Genomic DNA, 20,979 nt, shown 5'->3' with positions numbered 1-20,979 from the left:
GTATAGGAGTTTATCTAGCACAGGAGAATTAATACAATATTCCAAACAGAGGGATAAGCATGAGCAAAAGCATGGGAAAAAGAGAGAGCACCCTTTGGGAAATGCAAGTTATTTAAATATGAGTAAGTAGAGTGCAGCAAGAGAGGTGGGGTAGGAGGCTACATTAATTGACAGGGATTAGATTATGAGAGGTCTAGTATCCCAGCTCAGGAGTTTACAGAGCTTGGCAAACTATAAAAAATATTTTAATCAAGAGAGGAACAGTATCTGATTTGTACTTGAAGAAGTTTGCCTTGGCAGTAGCTTGGAGAATGAATTGGACAAGGCAGTTCCAATGAAAATCCTAATAATAACTTTTAGAGTCCAGAAAAATACACTTGGAAAAGTAAATGGCAATATAATTAAGAAAATTGTACAAAAGGCCAATTAATAGGTGTCAAGGAAGGCAGGCACGAGTAAAATAACCCCATAGTTAAACCCATTGTGATGGTTAATTTTGTGTCAACTTGACTGGCCCATGGGGTGCCTAGACATTTGGTCAAACATTTTTCTGGGTGTGTTTGTGAGGATAGTCCTAGATAAGATTAAGATGTGAATTGGTAGACTGAGTAAAGCAGATTGCCATCCCTAATGTGAGTGGGCCCTATCTAATTCACTGAAGGCCTGAATAGAACAAAAATGTTGACCTGTGAAAAAGAAGAAGCTCCTCCTGCCTGACGTGGGTCTTTTCCTGCCTTTGGACTTGAACTGAAAAATCAACTCCTTTGGGGTCTTGAGCCTGGTGGCTCTCAGACTGTAACTTATACCATTAGTTATCCTGTTTCTCAAGCCTTCAGACTAGGATTGGAACTACATTGTCAGCTTTCCTGGGTCTCAACTTGCCTACTACAGATCTTGGGACTTCTTAGCCATCATAATTATGTGAGCTAATTCCTTATAATATATATACACACAAGCACATATATATATATATATATATATATATATATGTGTGTGTGTGTGTGTGTGTGTGTGTGTGTGTCACATATATATGCCTTTTGTTGGTTCTATTTCTCTGGAGAACCCCCTGATTAATATAGATTTTGGTACTTAGAAGTAGGGTACTGATGCAACAAATACCTGAAAATGTGGAGGTGACTTTGGACTTAGGTAATGGCTAGAAGCTGGAAGAGTTTTGAGGTGCATGTAGAAATTTGCACATTGAGGGCAAGTCTGGTGAGATCTCAGACAGAAATGAAGAACACATTATTATTGGAAAGAGGAGGGAAGGTGATCCTTGTTATGAAGTGGCAATGAACTTGGCTGAGTTGTGTTCTACTGTTCTGTGGAAGGTAGAACATGAGAGTGATAAAATTGGATGTTAGCAGAGGAGATTTCTAAGCAAAGTACTGAAGATGCAGCTTTGGTCATCCTCACTTTTTATAGTAAAATGTGAGAAGAGAGATGAATTTAAGAAGGAATTATTAGACAAAAAGGAACCAGAACTTGGAGATTTGGACAGTTCTTAGGCTATCTCATTCTCAGTATTCTCTATTCTCAGTATATTCTATCTATTCTATTTTTAAAAATCAGCAAGCTTGTCCTGAAGAGAACACTAGGGTGTGGCTGAACAATCATTTGATAAGGAGTTCATGGGTGTGACACATAAACTGATTAGCCATCTCAGCAGAAGCTAGAAATAGAGATGGCATTACACCAAGAGAAACACTGACAGCTGGGACTAAAAAGGACAGAAAAAATGAGACAAAATGAAGGAAGGCTATCAGACTTGTTAGATCCCACAGGACTGGACTCTAGATCTCTTTGACTGTGAACGTGCACTATTCTTCAAGAAAAGGAAAGAATGACCCCTGGGGCTCCTGGGTCGCTCAGTTGGTTAAACGCCCAACTTTTGATTTCGGCTCAGGTCCTGATCTCAGGGTTGTGAGATTGAGCCCCAGTAGGGCTCCATTCTCAGCACAGAGTCTGCTTGGGATTCTCTCTCTCCCTCTCTTTCTGCCCTCCCCCCCCCCACTCTAAGTAAATAAATCAATTAAATCTTAAAAAAAAAAAAAAGAATGACCCTTAAGGCAATTCAGAGATGATCAGGTCTGTTTCCTTGTTTTCAAAGACTGGGGCTATCCTTTAGTTATTTGACAAGCCAGATGGCCTTTGACTAGAGCTGTGAGGACAGGGCTGCCTAGGGTCTTGGGGGTGGGACTACCATCCCTGTGCATCCAGAAGATGGGTCATTCAGCCAAAGAGAATTATAAGCAGAATCAGACCTATAAATATAGAGAATAAACTGATGGTTACCAGAGGGGGGAGGGGATGGGGGAATGGGTAAAATGAGTAAAGAGGAGTGGAAGATACAGGCTTCCAGTTATGGAATGAATAAGTCATGGGGATAAAAGGTACAGAATAGAAAATGTGGTCAGTGATATTATAATGGTGTTGTATGGTGACAAATGGTAACTACACTTGTGGTGAGCATAGCATGAGGTATAGAGGTACTGAATCACTATGTTGTATATCTGAAACTAATGTAACATCGTGTATCAACTATATTCATATAAAAAAGAAAAAAATCGAGCTTTAACATCTAATGGAATTTACCTTGCTAGGTCTTGGACTTGTTTGGGACCCTTCGCTTCTTCCTTCTTTCCTATTTCTTTCTTTTCAATTGGGAATGCCTATCTTATGCCTATCCTACAATTGTATTTTAGAAGTACATAACTTGGTCTGATTTCACAGGTTCTCAACTGGGGAAGAATTGCTTGGTTTTTAGGTGTTGAGTTTGATAAATTCTTTATAGATTTTGGATACTAACCCTTTATCAGATATGTCATTTGCAAATATCTTCTCCCATTCTGTAGGTTGCCTTTTAGTTTTGTTGATTGTTTCCTTTGCTGTGCAGAAGCTTTTTATCTTGATAAAGTTCCAATAGTTCATTTTTGCTTTTGTTTCCCTTGTCTCCAGACAAATGTCTAGTGAGAAGTTGCTATGGCTGAGGTCAAAGAAGTTGCTGCCTGTGTTCTTCTCTAGGATTTTGATAGTTTCCTGTCTCACATTTAGGTCTTTCACCCATTTTGATTTTATTTTTGTGTATGGTGCAAGAAAGTGGTCCAGTTTCATTTATGTACATGTTGCTCTCTAGTTTTCCCAACACCATTTGTTGAAGAGACTGTTTTTTTCCCGTTGATATTCTTTTGTGTTTTGTCAAAGATTAGTTGACCATATGGCTGTGGGTCCATTTCAGGGCTTTCTATTCTGTTCCATTGATCTATGTGTCTGCTGTTATGCCAGTCCCATACTGTTTTGATGACTATAGTTTGTAATATAGCTTGAAGTCCAGAATTGTGATGCCTCCAGCTTTGCTTTTCTTTTTCAGGATTGCTTTGGCTATTCAGGATTTTTTGTGGCTCCATACAAATTTTAGGATTGTTTGTTCTAGCTCTTGAAAAATGCTGATGGTATTTTGATAAGGATTGCATAAAAAATGTAGATTGCTTTGGGTAGTATAGACATTTGAACAATGTTTGTTCTTCTAATCCATGAACATGGGATATTTTTCCATTTCTTTATGTCCTCTTCAATTTCTTTCATAAGTGTTCTATAGTTTTCAGCATACAGATCTTTTACCTCTTTGGTTAGGTTTATTCCTAGGTATCTTATGGTTTTTGGTGCAATTGCAAATGAAATTGATTCCTTGATTTCTCTTACTGCTGCTTCATTATTGGTGTACAGAAATGCAAGAGGTTTCTGCACATTGAATTTGCATCCTGCAACTTTACTGAATTCATGTATTAGTGCTGGCAGTGTTTTGGTGGACTCTTTCAGGTTTTCTACATAGAGTAACATGTCTTCTGGGAAGAGTAAAAGTTTGACTTCTTCTTTGCTGATTTGGATGCCTTTTATTTATTTTTGTTGTGTGATTGCTGAGGCTAAGACTTCCAGCACGATGTGAAATAATAGTGGTGAGAGTGGACATCCCTGTCCTGTTCCTGACGTCAGTGCACCCAACCCAGAAAATGACCCAAAGACTGGCAGAAAAGACTTTCCACAGTAAAACATAGAGAGGAGGTCATATTGAAAACATGGTAGGAGAGGCAGAGATGCAGTCAAGAACCAAACTCCCTGGGAGGCAAACTACAAACAAGAGGGACACAACAGCATGGAGAAGGGAGAGCAGATCCCACACCAGGCACCTCGGGCACAGGGGACCTGCGCTGGTAAGACAAGTCCCCATAACGTTTGGCTTTGAAAACCAGTGGGGCTTAACCGTGAGTTTTTACAACCAATGGGGCTTAACTCCAGGTACTTTAAAAATCAGCAGGCTTGGGGTGCCTGGGTGGCTCAGTTGGGGGCATAAATATTTATAATTGTTAGATCTTCTTGATGGATAGACTCCTTCATTATGATATAGTACCCTTCTTCATATCTTGTTACAGTCTTTGGTTTAAAAATCTCGTTTGTCTGATCTAAGTATGGCTACTCTGGCTTTCTTTGACATCCATTAGCATGATGGGCCTTGTTTTCTTATCCATTCTGATACCCCATGTCTTTTTAAAACATTCTTTATTTAAATTCAATTTAGTTAACATATCCTGTATTATTAGTTACTGGGATAGAATTTAGTGATTCATCAGTTGCATATAACACCCAGTGCTCATTACATCAAGTGCCTGCCTTAATGCCCATCACCCAGTTACCCCTTCCCCCACCCACCTCCCCTCCAGCAACCCTCAGTTTGTTTCCTAGAGTTAAGAGTCTCTTATGGTTTGCCTTCCTCTCTGTTTTCATCTTACTTTTCCTTCTCTTCCCCTATGCTCATCTGTTTTGCTTCTTAAATTCTATATATGAGTGAAATCATATGGTATTTGTCTTTCTCTGACCCTATGTCTTTTGATTGGAGAATTTAGTCCATTTACATTCAGAGTGATTTTTGATAGATATGAATTTAGTGCCATTGTATTACATGTAAAGTTGGTGTTTCTGGTGTTGTTCTCTATTACTTTCAAGTCTTTTTTGCTTTCGGTCTTTCTTTCCCACTCAAAGAGTCCCCTTTAATATTTCTTGCAGGGATGGTTTAGTGGTCACAAACTCCTTTAGTTTTTGTTTGTCTGGGAAACTCTTTATCTCTCCTTCTATTCTGAAAGACAACCTTGTTGGATAAAGTATTCTTGGCTGCATAGTTTTTACATTCAGCACATTGAACATATCTGCCAATATCTTCTGTCCTGCCATTCTGTGGACAGATGTGCTGTGAACCTGATTTGTCTTTTCTTGTAGGTTAAGGACTTTTTTCCCCTTGCTGCTTTCAGGATTCTTTCCTTGTCTGTGTATTTTGTGAATTTGACTGTAATATGTCTTGGTATTGGCCAGGTTTTGTTGAATTTGATGGGAGTCCTCTGTGCCTCTTGTTTTTCAATGTGTGTTTCCTTCCCCAGATTAGGGAAGTTTTCAGCTGTAATTTGCTCAGATAAACCTTCTGCCCCCTTTTCCCTCTCTTCCTCTTCTGGGATGCCTATGATACTAATGTTATTACACCTTAAGGAGTTGCTCAATTCCTTAAATCTACATATGTGATCCAATACTTTTCTTTCCCTCTTCCTTTCAGCTTCATTGTTTTCCATAATTTTATCTTCTACATCACTGATTCATTCCTGTGCTTCATCCATCTCCATTGTCATTTCAGCCAGTCAGTTTTGTATCTTGGTTATAACATTTTTTATTTTGGCCTGACTAGTTTTTAGCCTTTTATCTCTGTAGTAAGGGATTCTCCAGTGTCTCCTATGCTTTTCTCAAACCCAGCTAGTATCCTTATGATAGTTGTTTTAAATTCTGGTTCAGGCATCCAACTTATATCTGTTTTGATTATATCCCTGGCTGTGATTTCTTCCTGTTCTTTCTTTTGGGGTGAATTCCTCCATCTTGTCATTTTGTCTAGATCACTGTTTTTTAGTGCATGTATTAGGAAAGCCTGTTATATTCCTGCTCCTGAGATTAATGGCTATATTAAGAAGAGGTCCTATACAGTCTTGGGCATGGCGCTTCAGGGAATGTTTCAGAGTGTGCACTCTGCTATTGTGTTTTGGCTGTTCCTTCCCTCAGGTCAGTCCTCTGAAGAATTTCTCCTTGCCTGAAGTGAGGAGTGTTTGAATCTTGTCCACTCTGTGGGAAGTTTTAACTATGTGTGTTTTGGTATGCTTGTTAAAAGAAGCTAGATCTTATTTCCACTAGAGCTGAAGCTTTGCAGCGTTCTATGATCAATAGACTTGGTGTATTCAAGGGGTTTGTGCTCATCTTCTGGGGGATGGGCCTGCTGTGCTGGTTCTCAATCAGGCTTGCCCTTGTAAAGATGCCACCTGCAGGGCTTGGTGGGTGGGACTTGGTGTAAGTGTCTCCAGCCTCCACTGGGGGGTGCTCTGTTGCTCACTGAAGTCTATCAGTGCTGATTGGAAGGGAGAAAATGACTTTGGCCTGCTCTCTCATCCCCTGAACAGGGAGTTCATGCCCACCACTCTTCAGGAAGCCCTCACAGAAGAGCAAACAATCTCCCCTCTTGTGTCTCTGGCTTCCATCAAATCCCTGCCTCCACCCTGTGTCCAAGCTGTCTGCCTCCCAGGAAGCACAATACTCCCTATGTTTTTATCTCAGGCGCATGGCTGGGTTTCAAAACTCCAAATTTTAGGGACCCAGTGCAGTGCAGACCTGCACTTATCCTCTGGGGGACGGTCTTGCCACTGTGGCTGGTGCCAGTTTGTCTCAGAAAAGCAGTTGCAAGACTGAGCAGTGGTTTGGAGTTTAAGGTAAAGTGCAGCAAAAAGCCAGCACCAAGGTTTGCTGTCCTCAGCAGGTGTCTCTGTTCCTATGCTAATGAATAGGGCAGCATATTAGTGCCCAGCTCTTTTGTCCCCAGAGAGGCCATGCCACCTCTCCCAAATGCACTTCAAGAAGGGGAACTGTTTCTCCCCTTTTGATCCAGGGGATCCTCAGACCACACTGTCCACTCCTTGGCCTCCACCTCCTTCCCCACTGGAGCACCACTAAGCCTGCCAGGTACGACCCCAGCAATGGCAGGGACTTCTAAAACTTCAGACTTTGAGCCCGTCTCCTTTTCCCAGTCAATGGTTTTGGGGAAGAGTTTTTCTTATGTAATCCCCTGCATGATGCTTTCACTCTTTCTCTCTCTTTCTCTCTCACTCCTCTCTCCATAATCAGGGCTCCCTTCCCGCCACAGCACCTGCAATTCTTTTCTCCCCCAAATCAACTCTCCACAGTTCCTACCTTCCACAATGTGGCCATGTTTTCTGCCTCTAGATGTACACCTTGTTCTCTCAGTCCTCAGATCAGTTTCTTGGGTGTTCAGTGATTTGATATTTATCTGGCTGTGTTCAAGGGATGAGGCAAGCATAGGGTCCCCCTACTACTCCACCACCTTAAGTCCTCCTTCCCACTGCATTTCTGTTACTGTTACTTTGTAAAAAGTTTTTTTATTGAAATATAATTAACATACAATGTTATATTAGTTTCAGGTATATAATATAATGATGCGACAATTCTATACATTATTCAGTGCTTATCGGTATAAGTGTACTCTTAATCCCCTTCACCTATTTCACACATCCCCCCACCCACCTCCTCTCACACAACCACCAGTTTGTTTTCTATATTAAGAGTCAGTTTTTTTGTCTCTTTTTTGTGTGTTTGTTTTGTTTCTTAAATTCCACATATGAGTGTAATCATATGGTATTTTTCTTCTCTGACTTATTTCACTTAGCATTATATTCCCTAAATCCATCTATGTTGTTGCAAATGGCAAGCTTTCATTCTTTTTATGGCTGAGTAATATTCCATTTATCCATTTATCCATTGACAGTGTCCTTTATAAAAGGTTTTAGTATCTAGTACCTCTCCCTGTTATTGCCCAGCCTTTTCAGAACTTTCTTTGATGTTATTGCCTGTTTATTTTCTCAGTAATATTTTAGAAGTCATCCAGAAGAATAAAGACAGGAACATAGGCCCAGGGCTTTCTTCTATATTCTTCTTCCCTTAGGTGCTCAATAAGCATTTGTTAATTGAATAAAAGATAAAAGAAAGTCACAGCACGGTGTTTGATTGCTGAAAGATGTCAAAATATAAATAAGTTTATATTTGCTTTCCCATGCCACTGGCACTTCCAAAAGACACTTAGAATTTAGGGTATGTATTTGAGAAATGCTGCTCTGCTGTTGGAGGAATATTGTTTGCTCATGAACTCAGGAAATATTTTTTGAGCACCTACTATGTCCCAAACATTGTTTTAGACACTGAAGGTAGAGCAAATGAACAAAAGAGACAAATAAAATAAAAAATGAATATATTATATATACCAAATAAATACATGTATAAAAATAAATAACAAAGTTGGGATGCCTGGGTGGCTCAGTCTGTTAAGCATCTGACTTGATTTCAGCTCAGGTCATGATCTCAGGGTCATGAGATTGAGTGAGCCCTGCATCAGGCTACATGCTGAGCATGAAGCCTGCTTAGGATTCTCTCTCTCCCTCTCCCTCTGCCCTTCCTCCTTCTTGCATGTGCTCTCACTCACTCAATAAATAAATAAATAAATAACAAAACATAAAATAAATATATAAGAAATAAATAACTATATAAAATAAATAATAAATATAAAATATAACATAAGATTGATAATACATGCTCTAATGTAAACTAAATTAGGGTAAGGACATAGGGAGCAATTGGGGTGGGGATAACACTAAAAGGGACAAAGAAGGCTTCTTTGAGGCATTACCTTTGAGCTAAAATCTGAATGGTGAGAAGAGGCAGGCATGGGAAGACCTGTGGGAAGAGCATTTTAGTCAGAGAGAACAGGAAGCATAAATGTTCTTAGGAATAACCTCTATGTTCAAAGAAGAAAAAGATAGCTATTGTGATTAGAGTCTCATGGATAAGGGAGAGACCAGTAGCAGATGTTTTTTAGGTCTGGGTTCCTCTTTTGCCCACAAACTCCCTTAGTGCTCAGTTTCTCCATGGTAACCTTGTTGGGCTCAAGTGAAAAAAGTGCTGGGGGAAGGGCTGACCTTTTCTCATGCTCGTAAATGATCCAAGCCACACTACATGACAAACGTCATGACTAGCCCTCTCAGGCTAATGTTTGCAAGTCATCATCTGGTGGAATTAGTGACTTGGAACTATCAAGCCTACAATCCAAGAACCTTTCCTCTGCTCTAGGAGAGGTAGGATCCAGAGCTGCTCTTTGGGAGGAGTGGGGTTTCTCCCCCACCCCAATTGTTTGTTTGAGCCTAGACAAAAAGAAAATGGAGCTATTAGTAACTGTTGTGCTCAGAGTGACTTGTTATCAGCTACTCATAGTCTTTGAGAAGTCTTCAGATCTCAGAGTTGGTTCCCTCCCTATCAAAAGAGAAACCTCCCACATAAGAGCATTATGCAAACTAAATATCTTCCTATAGTGTAAAAAAATGCAATGTAAGTGTCTACAAAAATTCTATTTGTGAAAATCTATTAGAACACAACTCAATAGGATCTGCATTCAGATATACCACTTGGCATGTAATAATACATGGTATGAGCACACAGCTTCAGAGTTTATAAAACACTTCCACCCCCATTATTTCATTGATCTTCACAATAAATCCATGAGATAGCATTTACCTCTATATTGCTCAGAATATAATAGGTTATGCTGAGGTAAGAAACAATCCCAGAATTTCAGTGGCTTTAAACCAATGAAAGTATATATTTTTACTCATTCAATGTATTTATTTGCTGGTCAATAAAAGACTCTGGTCCATGTCATCTTCACACAGAAACCAAGGTAATGGAAGCACTACAATTTGAAATGTTGTCTAGTAGCAAGGGCAAGAGAGGACAGATAATCACATGATCTCTTTAATGCTTCCACCCTAAAATGACACACATCACTTCTGCTCATATTGCATTGGTGAGAGGAAGTCAGTGAGCCACATTTAACTTTAAGATGACAAAGAAGAATAATATTCCTGCATTACTGAAAGTAGAAAGGAACTGAATAGTAATTTCCATCACAGCCTCATTTTATAACTAAGAAAGCCAAGACTCAGAGGAATGACATGTTGAAGGAAGCAGTTTGGAATTGTGGACCAAACTTGCAATAAATGATTTTTAGCTATTGTTACTAAGAGATAGAATTGCTTTTGGTTGAAAGAAGATTCTCAGAGGTTGAGAATATGAGAATACAGGCTTTGAAGCCAAACAGTCTTGGGTTCAAACTCCAAATTGTGCCACTTACTAGCAGAGTACTTTGAACAGGTAGCATCACTTCTCTAAGCCTCCATTTCCTTATCTATAAAATGGGGATGAAGAGCTAAAAGGAAAAGCTTGCAGGGTTGATTGATGATCTGAGTTTATTGGACTTAATGTGAATAAAGTGCCTGAGCCCAAACTCAGTTATTCTAACCCCAGACTTATTCCCCTTGCCTCTCTTAGGTATGTCAAAATGTGGAAATCCTGTGGAGCAACTACTAGTTCAATTCTTGTCTGGCTTTTTATTTCCCATTGTGACATGTGAATAGGTAAGAGGATAGAAAGGAAAAGGAAAAGTTGAGATAAGAAGAAAGGTCATTTTTACCCTGAGTTCAGAAATGCTTTTGTATACCCTGTTCCCTCTCTTTACAATGCCCTCTCCAGTCTCCTTTGCCAGTCGACCCCTACTTATCCATCAAGACTTAGGTCAATCTAACCATTTTTCTGGGAAGTTCTCTCAGATTTCCTCATGCTGAATTTAATGCCCCTTCTCTGAACCCATCATCCCCAAACACTTCGTGCCTAGGTCTATCTTAGTACTTAGCACAATGCCTTGTGTTTGGCATACAAGTGCTTAATAAATGTGTATCCAAGGAATGAATATGATCATTGCACAACATACAAGTACTTTGTTGTTTTTTTCTGTCTAGCCTAATTTATCTCTATCCATCCCCTTATCCTGCTCCACCTATCCCCAAACCACCACCCCAAAACACAAACTTGCTGTTCCAGAAATACTACACTGTTTATAGACTCTGGAATCCATCAAACTCTCTAGGTCTCCATCTTTGCACATATGGTTTCTTCTGCATGGCATGTTTTCTTACCACCTTGCAACCCCTTAATCATCTTTTAGCAAAAGCTGAAGATGTACATGTATACATATATGTAGTTTGGGCTCTGAAACCAGGCTGCCTGATTTTAAATTCTAGCTCTGGTTATTAGCTATGTGACCTCAGGCAAATTATCTAACTTCTCTGGGTTTCTACTTCCCCATATATAAAATAGGGCTAATAAAAGTACCTACCTAATAGGATGTTATGGAGAATAAATGAATTAATACATTTAAATTGTTTATAAGCATAGCTGGTACATAGTAGCCTCTATATAAGTATTTGCTGTTATCATTTAAATCATAGCACAAACACTACCTCCTTTGTCTAAACTGGGGTCACAAATGGGCTGCTTATAGGCTATGTTTTAGTAGGACCAAATGGCATTTACATTTTTTTTATTACAATACCGTCCAGTTTAGTACAAACTCCATTACTCCCTGCAACCACCTGTTTGATTCATTTGCTTGGTCCTGGAAGCTTTGGGTTTGCCATCTTAAGTAAGCACTTCTCTTTTCTCACTCCTTCAGAGTTCTACAGGCTCTGTGCATACCTCCATTAAAGCAGTTCTACTGCCTTCTGATTGTTTCCTTTTTTTAAAAGATTTTATTTATTTGAGAGACAGACAGAGAGAGAGAAAGGGAGAGAGCACAAGCAGGGGGAGCAGCAGAGGGAGAGGAAGAAGCAGGCTCTCTGCTGAGCAAGGAGCCCGATGCAAGGCTTGATCCCAGGACACTGGGATCATGACCTGAGCCAAAAACAGATGCTTAACCTTCTGAGCCACCCAGCGCCCCTGTTTTCTTATTTGAGTCTTTTCTGTGGGCTTTTTGAATGTAAGGACGGTGATCTCAGTATTGCTAGTACCTAGAATGGCACCTTACACAAAGAAGTGCTCAATAAATACTTCTTGAATGACTGACTGAATGAATGAAATGAAATGAAATAATGAAATGAAATGAAATGAAATGAAATGAAATAATGAAACGAAATGAAATGAAATAATGAATAGTTGCGCTATCCCCTACTGTAATCCACAGAGAGCTTTCTGGTCTTGGCTGGGAGATTTGAAGAGTTCTCTTTAACCCCTTTCCTCCAAGGCCACATCTTCTCTGACAGTCATTAATGGGATCAAACTAATGAGGTTAAGCTACAAAGGCAAAAGAAGGAAAATACAACATGACTCCCTTTGCCTTTATATGTAGTTTGGAAGTTGTCAGGATAAGAGCTGAAGTCTCCTAAAATGAAAAGGCATGCCTCCTTTTTTGAAGATAACAAGCTCAGGGTTTGCACAAAATTATCCCAAAACAACATTCCATCTTTAGAAGTGACAAATTGTTTTTTCTAAGTTAAGAAAATGGGAGTGTGTTCATATGTCAATTGGTTAGGACCCTAGGCTGTGTAACACAGGGCACAAGTTTAATGGCAGAGCAGGCTTCTTAGATTTCCTCTACTCTGTGCTTGGCAAATATACCTTTGAATAAGTGAGCACACATCTGGGAGTAGTAGGAATGGATATCATGCATCCCTGGCAGTAACAATGTGATCCAGTGGAAAGATCACTGGATTTGGAGTCAGAAAAGGCTGGGTTGGAGTCTATGACAAACAGACTTTAAGATGGCAGCAATAATAGCCACTTTATGGTATCCATGTCCCTGTATAATCCCCTCCCCTTGAGTGGGGATATAACCTATGATTTGCTCCCAACCAGTAGAATATGGCAAATGTAATGGGATGTCACTGTCATGATTACATTATGTTATATATGACACCATCTTTTTTTTTTAAGATTTTATTTATTTATTTGACAGAGAGAGACACAGTGAGAGAGGGAACACAAGCAGGGGGAGTGGGAGAGGGAGAAGCAGGCTTCCTGCAGAGCAGGGAGCCTGATGTGGGACTCAATCCCAGGACCCTGGGATCATGACCTGAGCCGAAGGCAGATGCTTAACCGACTGAGCCACTCAGGCGCCCCTATATGACACCATTTTGATAGCAGACTCGCTCCCTCTCCCCTTGCTGGCTTTGAAGAACAAGCTGCCATGAATCCTACAATTGCAAGGAACTGAATGTTACCAACAACCACATGAGTGTGGAAGCAGATTGTTCCTTAGCTGAGCCTCCAGATGAGAACCCAGCCCTGACCAACACCTTGATTGCAGACTTGCAAGACCTGAAGCAGAGGACTCATCTAAGCAATGCCCAGATTTCTGAGAAAAGGAATTGGGAGATAAGAAATATGTGGTGTTTTAAACAGCTAAGCTTGTGGTAATTTGTTGTGCAGCATAGAAAACTAATACATAGTCCTAGCTCCACCACTCACTGGCTGTGTGACTCTGAGCATGGGCCTTTCCCTCTCTTTGTCTCAATTTGCTCATTTATAAAATAGGAAATGATGACCATGCAAATGCTTGCCCTGCCTCCCTTCCAGGGTTACTTTAGAATCCGATGAGTGTGGAAGCTCTTTGTAAATCATGAAGCATTGTACAAATGTGAAGAATAACTGTTATTTTTCTTTCCAGACTCCCCAGGGCCTAGCAGCTCAAGCAAGTGACCTTGGAAAAAGAGAAGATGGGAAACAACCAAAAAACATCAATGGCCTTAAAAATGATGTTGGCTTGTCAAGCCCTTGTCAGAATGTATGATTTTAGGAAGCACATTCCTGTAAGCAGATTGAAACATCTCAAGCTGTTTGGAAGACATTCTGACTAGATTCTTAAGGTATCTGACTCCTTTGGCCTCAGACTACCCAGCAGCCCAGTGCAATGTCACATCCTTTTTCTCTCTACCCACCCTGCTTCCAAATCCTCACTTTACAGAAATCAGCTCCAAAAGCCATTGTCCAATCTTCATTACTCCTGGGCCACTCACTGCCCGAGGCCATGGGCATTATATGATGACTTACAGCTCTTACCAGGTAGAGCAGAAGGCTGCTGACAACTGAGGAAGTGTTGAGTTTTTTTCAAAACAGACCAGCAGTTCATATGGCCACTCCCAGCTATTCACTCTTGTGACCATGAGCTATGGAAAAAAAGTTTGCTGCATGCTAGGGGCACTAGGCCACACATACAGGTTGATCACCCAGCCTGTTCTTCCTTGAAATAGCAGAAATGTAGGTATTAGTAAACCACCTCTTTGGAGATTCTGCTCCAATCCCATTCTGCTACATAGCTTGGCATAGTACATAACATTCAAAGTTCTGTATGATCTGACCCTTGCCTACCTCTTCTCAGTTCTCCTTCCAGACATCCTTGGGCTCTTCCTTAGTCATTGGCACTGCATCATAGAACAGAGAAACTACCACTACCACCAATAGCAACAATGATGATGATGATGATGATGATAATGATAATAATAATAATGGCATCTAATACTTATGTGCTGGGCAACTTTCTAAGTTTATTGCATATATTAATGCATTCAGTCATCACCATGACAGTCTATTAAGAGTACTGATATTATCATATCCATTTTATGGATGAGGATATCAAGGTTCAGGTCCTACTGCTAATGTGAGTGGCATTATGATTTGAACCCATATACATTGGGTATGAAAACTATGCTTTCAATCAGCAGGCTATGCTTTGTTTTTGGTTTACTTGTCTCTCTTCCTATGTGTTACTTATGAGCAGCAATTTTATGCCCAAGGCCTCGTACAGTGCTTGGCTCATAATAGTGCTTTATAAATGTTTATTAGGTGAGTGAATAAATAAATACACAGTTAAAAGAGCACAGAATATGGAGTCAGAAAGCCTAGTGTCCAGTCTAGTATCTACCATCTGATAATTTTTGTGGCTCTTAGTGAGTCAAGCTTTCAACCTTTCTAAGCCCAAATAACATACATAGTATTTATATGTGTGGGCTCTGGAGCCAGGGTACCTATGCTCCAATAAGGCACCACCACTGTTTTTTAACAAGGGTCAATAAATAATACATTTAATTTTTTTCCCTTTAAAATCTAAACTTAAAGTGTATATCATTCAACTCCTTGGGTAATCATGAAGTTTTCCTCAAATATAACAACAAAAGAATTACAGCATTTCTTCGATTTCATCATATAGGCACAGTATGGAAGACCACCTTCCTCAGCACAGACATCCTCAGGAGCTGGGAGTTCAGCAGGTGCAGGGCGTCATTGCACCTGGGCTCACAGGTCAGTCTGTCAGTCCTCAGGTTAAGTTCCAGTAGGCTCCTGCACACTGAGCTCCCAGGTAGGCCTGGAGCACGGGGGAGCTGCAAGTGGGAAGGGCCAGCCTCGCTAGGCGGCTGAGCACATCAGTACAGCGAAGGACACGAAGCATTAGAGCATGTCTGGTGGGTCTGAGGACCTACCACTTCCTACAGGAGCAGGTGCCAGAGCACTCCAAAGTCAGTGGGTGGATCTGTATGATCTCGAGCAAATCCCTTACCCTTTCCGAGCCTTAGTTTCCTAATCTAAAATTAGGATAATTGTAATAAAGTTACAGGGTTGTTGTGAGGTAAATATGAGTTAATATAGGCATACCTCATTTTATTGCACTTTGCAAATATTGTGTTTTTTACAAACTGAAGGTTTGTTGGCAACTCTGCATTGAACCAGTCTATTGACATCATTTTCCCAACAGCATTTGCTCACTTTATGTCTCTGTATAATATTTTGGTAATTCTCATAATATTTCAAACTTTTTCATTATTATTATATTTCTATGGTGATCTGTAATCAGTTATCTTTGATGTTACTATTATAATCATTTGGGGGTGCCATGAACCACACCCATATAAAATGGCAAATTTAATCCATAAATGTGTGTTTTCTGACTGCTCTGCCAACTGGCTGCCCACCACCCCCATCTCAGCCCCATCTCTCTCCCTTTACTCAGGCCTCCCTATTCCCTGAGACACAACAATATTGGAATTAGGCCAAGTAATAACACTACCATGGCCTCCAAGTGTTCAAGTGAGAGGAAGAGTCACATGTCTCACTTTATATCAAAACCTAGCAGTTATTAAGCTTAGTGAGGAAGACATGTTGAAAGCCGAGATAGGCTGAAAGCTAGACTGCTTGTGCAAACAGCCAAGTTATGAATGCAAAGGAAAAGTTCTTGACGGAAATTAAAAGTGCTACTCCAGTGAGTACACGAATGATAAGAAAGTGAAACAGACTGACTGCGAATATGGAGAAAGTTTTAGGAGTCTGGATAGATAAAATCAGCCACAACTGTTCCTTAAGTGAAAGCCTACTCCAGAGCAAGGCCCTAACTCTCTTCAATTCTGTGAAGGCTGAGAGAGGTGAGGAAGCTGCAGAAGAAAAGTTTGAAGCTAGCAGAGGCTGGTTCATGGGATTTAGGGAAAGAAGACATCTCCATAACATAAAAGAGTAAGGTGAAGCAGCAAATGCTGATATAGAAGCAGCAAGGTATACAGAAGATCTAGCTAAGATAATTAATGAAGGTGGCTAAACTAAACAACAGATTTTCCGTGTAGATGAAACAGCCTTCTATTGGAAGAAGAGGCCATCCAGGACTTTCATAGCTGGATAGGAGAAGTCAACGTCTGGCATCAAAGGGCAGGCTGACTCCCTTATTAGGGGCTGATGCAACTGGTGACCTTAAGTTGAAGCCAATGCTCATTTACCATTCTGAAAATCTTAGGACCCTTAAGAATTATGCTAAATCCACTCTGCCTCTGCTCTATAAATGGAACAACAAAACTTGGATGGCAGCACATCTTTTTTTAAAATTAACATATAATGTATTATTTGTTTCAGGGGTACAGGTCTGTGATTCATCAGTCTTACATAATTCACAGTGCTCACCACAGCACATACCCTCCCCAATGTCCATCACCCAGCCACCCCATCCCTCCCACCCCCCACCACTCCAGCAATCCCCAGTTTGTTTCCTGAGATTAAGAGTCTCTTATGGTTTGTCTCCCTCTCTGGTTTCATCTTGTTTCATTTTCCCCTCCCTTCCCCTATGATCCTCTGTCTTGTTTCTCAAATTCCTCATAGCAGGACAGCACATCTTTTTATAACATGGTTTACTGAATATTTTAAGCCCATTGTTGAGAACTACTGCTCAGAAAAAAAGAATTCTTTCAAAATATTACTGCTCACTGACAATGCACCTGGTCACCAAAGAGCTCTGATGAAGATGTACAATGAGATTAATGTTGTTCTCACACCTGCTAACATCCATTCTGCAGCCCATGGATCAAGGAGTAATTTTGATTTTCAAGTCTTATTATTTAAGAAATACAGTTTGTAAGGTTATAATTGCCATAGGTAGTTATTCTTCTGATGGATCTGGGCAAATTAAATTGAAAACCTTCTGGAAAGGATTCACCATTCTGGGTGCCATTAAAGACATTTGTGATTCATGGGAAGAGGTCAAAATATCAACATTAACAGGAGTTTGGATGAAGTTGATTCCAACCCGCATAGATGACTTTGAGGGTTCAAGACTTCAATGAAGGAAGTAACAGCAGATGTGGTGGAAATAACAGGAAAACTAGAATTAGAAGTGGAGCCTGAAGATGTAACTGCATTGCTACAATCTCAACAAAACTTACTGCTTCTTTTTTTTTTTTAAGATTTTATTTATTTATTTGACAGAGAGAAACACAGTGAGAGAGGGAACACAAGCAGGGGGAGTGGGAGAGGGAGAAGCAAGCTTCCTGCCGAGCAGGGAGCCCGATGTGGGGCTCAATCCCAGGACCCTGGGATCATGACCTGAGCCGAAGGCAGATGCTTAACTGACTGAGCCACCCAGGCGCCCCAAAACTTACTGCTTCTTATGGATGAGCAGAGAAAGTGGTTTATTGAAATGGAGTCGACTCCTGGTGAATTGTTGAAATGACAACAAATGATTTAGAATATTATATAAACTTAGTTGATAAAGCAGTGGCAGAGTTTGAGAGGAGTTCTACTGTGAGTAAAATGCTATCAAAGAGCATCACATGTTGCCGAGAAATAGTCTGTGAAAGGATTGATGTAACAAATTTCATTGTTGTCTTTTTTTAAGAACTTGCCACAGCCAACCCAACCTTCAGCAACCACCCCTGCTCAATCAGCAGCCATCAACATCAAAGCAAGACCCTCCACCTGCAAAAAGATTATGATTCATTGAAGGTCAGATGGTTAGAATTTTTAGCAATAAACTACTTATGAATTAAGGTATGAATATTTTTTAGACATAATGCTACTGCATACTTAATAGACTATAGTATCATGTAAAATAATTTTATATGTACTGAGAAACAAAAAAATTCATTTGACTTACTATTTATATATTCATGTTATTGCAGTGGTCTGGAACCAAACCTGCAATATCTCTGTGGTATGCCTGTAAATACATAGTGCTTAGAACACTATCTGTGACATAGCAAGTGCTTGATGAATGTTAGGCATTAATTTATTATTCTTTAATATTTTTATACAAAAATGGAGATAAGAATATCTCATCAGGTTGTCATGAGGATCAAATGAGGCAAAAGATGTGGAAATGCCTTGTCATCTTAACAGCACAGTGTAGATGCTAAACCTAAACTTAGAAAATATTCCAAATCACTTTGTGCAGGCCTTGAAGCTCAGGTTCAATGTAACTTAGCTTCACATTCACAGGTGAGCAGCAGCTCCACAGAAGGCTGGATAAAACTTCTAGAGTTGGCCCTGCCAGTGTCAAGAGACCCACAATTGCTAGATCATGTGTGAGCACAGTGTTCTATAAATAGACCTCTTCCCTCATGCAGACCATGGGCTACACAGTCTGCTGGATGTCTCCTATTTTACCCTTGTAATAGGCCCAAGAGCTGGTCTGGGTTTGGCAGGAAGAGTTCCAGGGTACAGAAAGAAACTAGACTAGGGCGCCTGGGTGGCTCAGTTGGTTGGGCGACTGCCTTCGGCTCAGGTCATGATCCTGGAGTCCCGGGATCGAGTCCCACATCAGGCTCCCTGCTCAGCAGGGAGTCCGCTCCTCCCTCTCATGCTCTCTGTCTCTTATTCTCTCTCTCACAAATAAATACAATCTTAAAGAAAAAAAAAATAAAAAAAAAAAAGAAAGAAACTAGACTAGATCAACTGATGTGACAAGGAGAAAAAAACCTGTGAAACCTTATGAAAAGTTTCCACCCTATGCACTGCAGGTCTCCTCCAATAAAGGGGGTGACCAAGATACAGAGCAAATGAGAGACTTGGATTAGATCAATGTGTCCCAGTCCAAGCTACACATTGTCTACCTTGACACCATGAGTGAGAGAGAGAAGTATGGAGGAGGAAAAGGAGTTGATCAACAGTCCAGTAACCCTGGTTCTCAAGAAGAAAGTGAGTAGGGGACAAAATAACCATACATTGCTCTAAAATGTCCTAGGCTGGTGTGTATGAAGGGCTTGAGAAGATGATTACAGTTTATACATACTAGGATTTCTGAGACAAGACTGGCTAAATGCTGCTCAGGCTGTGACTTTCTTTGGTCTGCCTAGGACGAGAGCCTCATCTACCCAGCCTCACTGAGGGCAGGAAGAATCCAATCACTTCAAGTGAGTTAAACACATTTTTTTAACAGTGAGGAAAAGGTAAAGTGTCTGGAAAAACCCCCGTTTGGGTTTTCAGATCCCCTGACTGCTGGCAGCTGCTGAGTGAGGTTTGAGTGGGAAGGTATGAAAGAAAGAGAAAGGAGGGAGAGATTTATGGACAGACTGGACTGAGGGACTGATCTAAAGGAGGCTGGATTGAGTATAAGTACAGTGCCTGGACTGGGACCAAAGAGACAATGGTGAGTAGAGTTTGCAGACATTTTTACCATGTAGAAGCTAGAACAGAACTTGTAGTATTTTTGTTTTGTAATGCTCACAGTGACATTATAGCGATGGCTACACAAACACCCCACTAGCCATTTAATAACAGAGGGGCTGCTGGGAGAGGCCTTAGTGAGGTTTGGAAAACATAGGCTATCTCAGACTGAATGTGAAAGCTGTGCTATACATCTTACATAATATTAATGTATTTCAACAAAAATATACAGCTACAGCTATATGGCTAGCTACTTGACTGGCTTGTACTATATCTACTGCTCATCAACCGGATTTTAATCTGGATTTTGTGAGCACTTAAGTGGTGCCTAGCCTCAGAAAGCGATTATAGTAGATACAAATAGGCTAAAAGCTAGGTTTTGCTAAAGATAAAACAAACCCTTGGGTTCCATTACAAAATGTACTAAAGGGCCAAATGAGTGGGCTCAGAGACCCCAGGAAGGCAAAAGTGAACTGAGCTGCTAGACCTTAAAGAATGGTTAGATTTGTGAACGTGGGAAAGGGAAAAGGCAGGGAGGGAAGGGAACTCCAGGCAAGGGAACAACTTGAATAAAGGCTTGGAATGAGCATATTTCATGTGATAGACATTTTCTCCATTCTTTGATCAAGCACAGATTTGGCTATTTAGAAAGATGGATAGATGATAGATGACAGACAGAGGATAAATAGATTAATGTGTAGATGGATGGATAGATAGATAATAGATAGAGGATAGATGATAGATAGATAGATGATAGATAGATAGATAGATAGATAGATGATAGATAGATAGATGATAGATAATAAATATTCCTAAGTCAAGAAACAGAACTATGATTAATTATTCTGGGTATGTCATTAACTTACTATATGCTAATTCAATAAATCACTATGACCTTGGACAGGTCACTTACTATCTGTGGCCTCTGCTTTTCCATCTGCAACAAAATGTGGGCAGGCACCCAAACTCTTAGCATGAAGGAAATTCACCCTCTTACAGACTTCTTCCCCACACACACACTCTACAATGCTACACACTCCAAGGAACCCAGAAAATAACTGTGAACAGTGTTTGCCCAATCTAATCAGAAACAAT

General features: G+C 40.3%; 1 long non-coding RNA gene across 1 annotated transcript; it reads left to right on the top strand.

The window, feature by feature from the left end:
* The first annotated feature begins 13,654 nt into the window (after positions 1-13,654).
* Positions 13,655-18,264, top strand: LOC116627964. Its single transcript, XR_004298556.1, has 3 exons — positions 13,655-13,838; positions 15,179-15,270; positions 18,119-18,264. It is a non-coding gene; the product is annotated as an uncharacterized LOC116627964 (long non-coding RNA).
* Positions 18,265-20,979: the final 2,715 nt, after the last annotated feature.

Source organism: Phoca vitulina, unplaced genomic scaffold (assembly GCF_004348235.1).
Source record: "Phoca vitulina isolate PV1807 unplaced genomic scaffold, GSC_HSeal_1.0 scaffold107, whole genome shotgun sequence".
NCBI lineage: Eukaryota > Metazoa > Chordata > Mammalia > Carnivora > Phocidae > Phoca > Phoca vitulina.
Note: the sequence above shows the minus strand (reverse complement) of the source record. Positions and strands in the feature narration are given on the sequence as shown.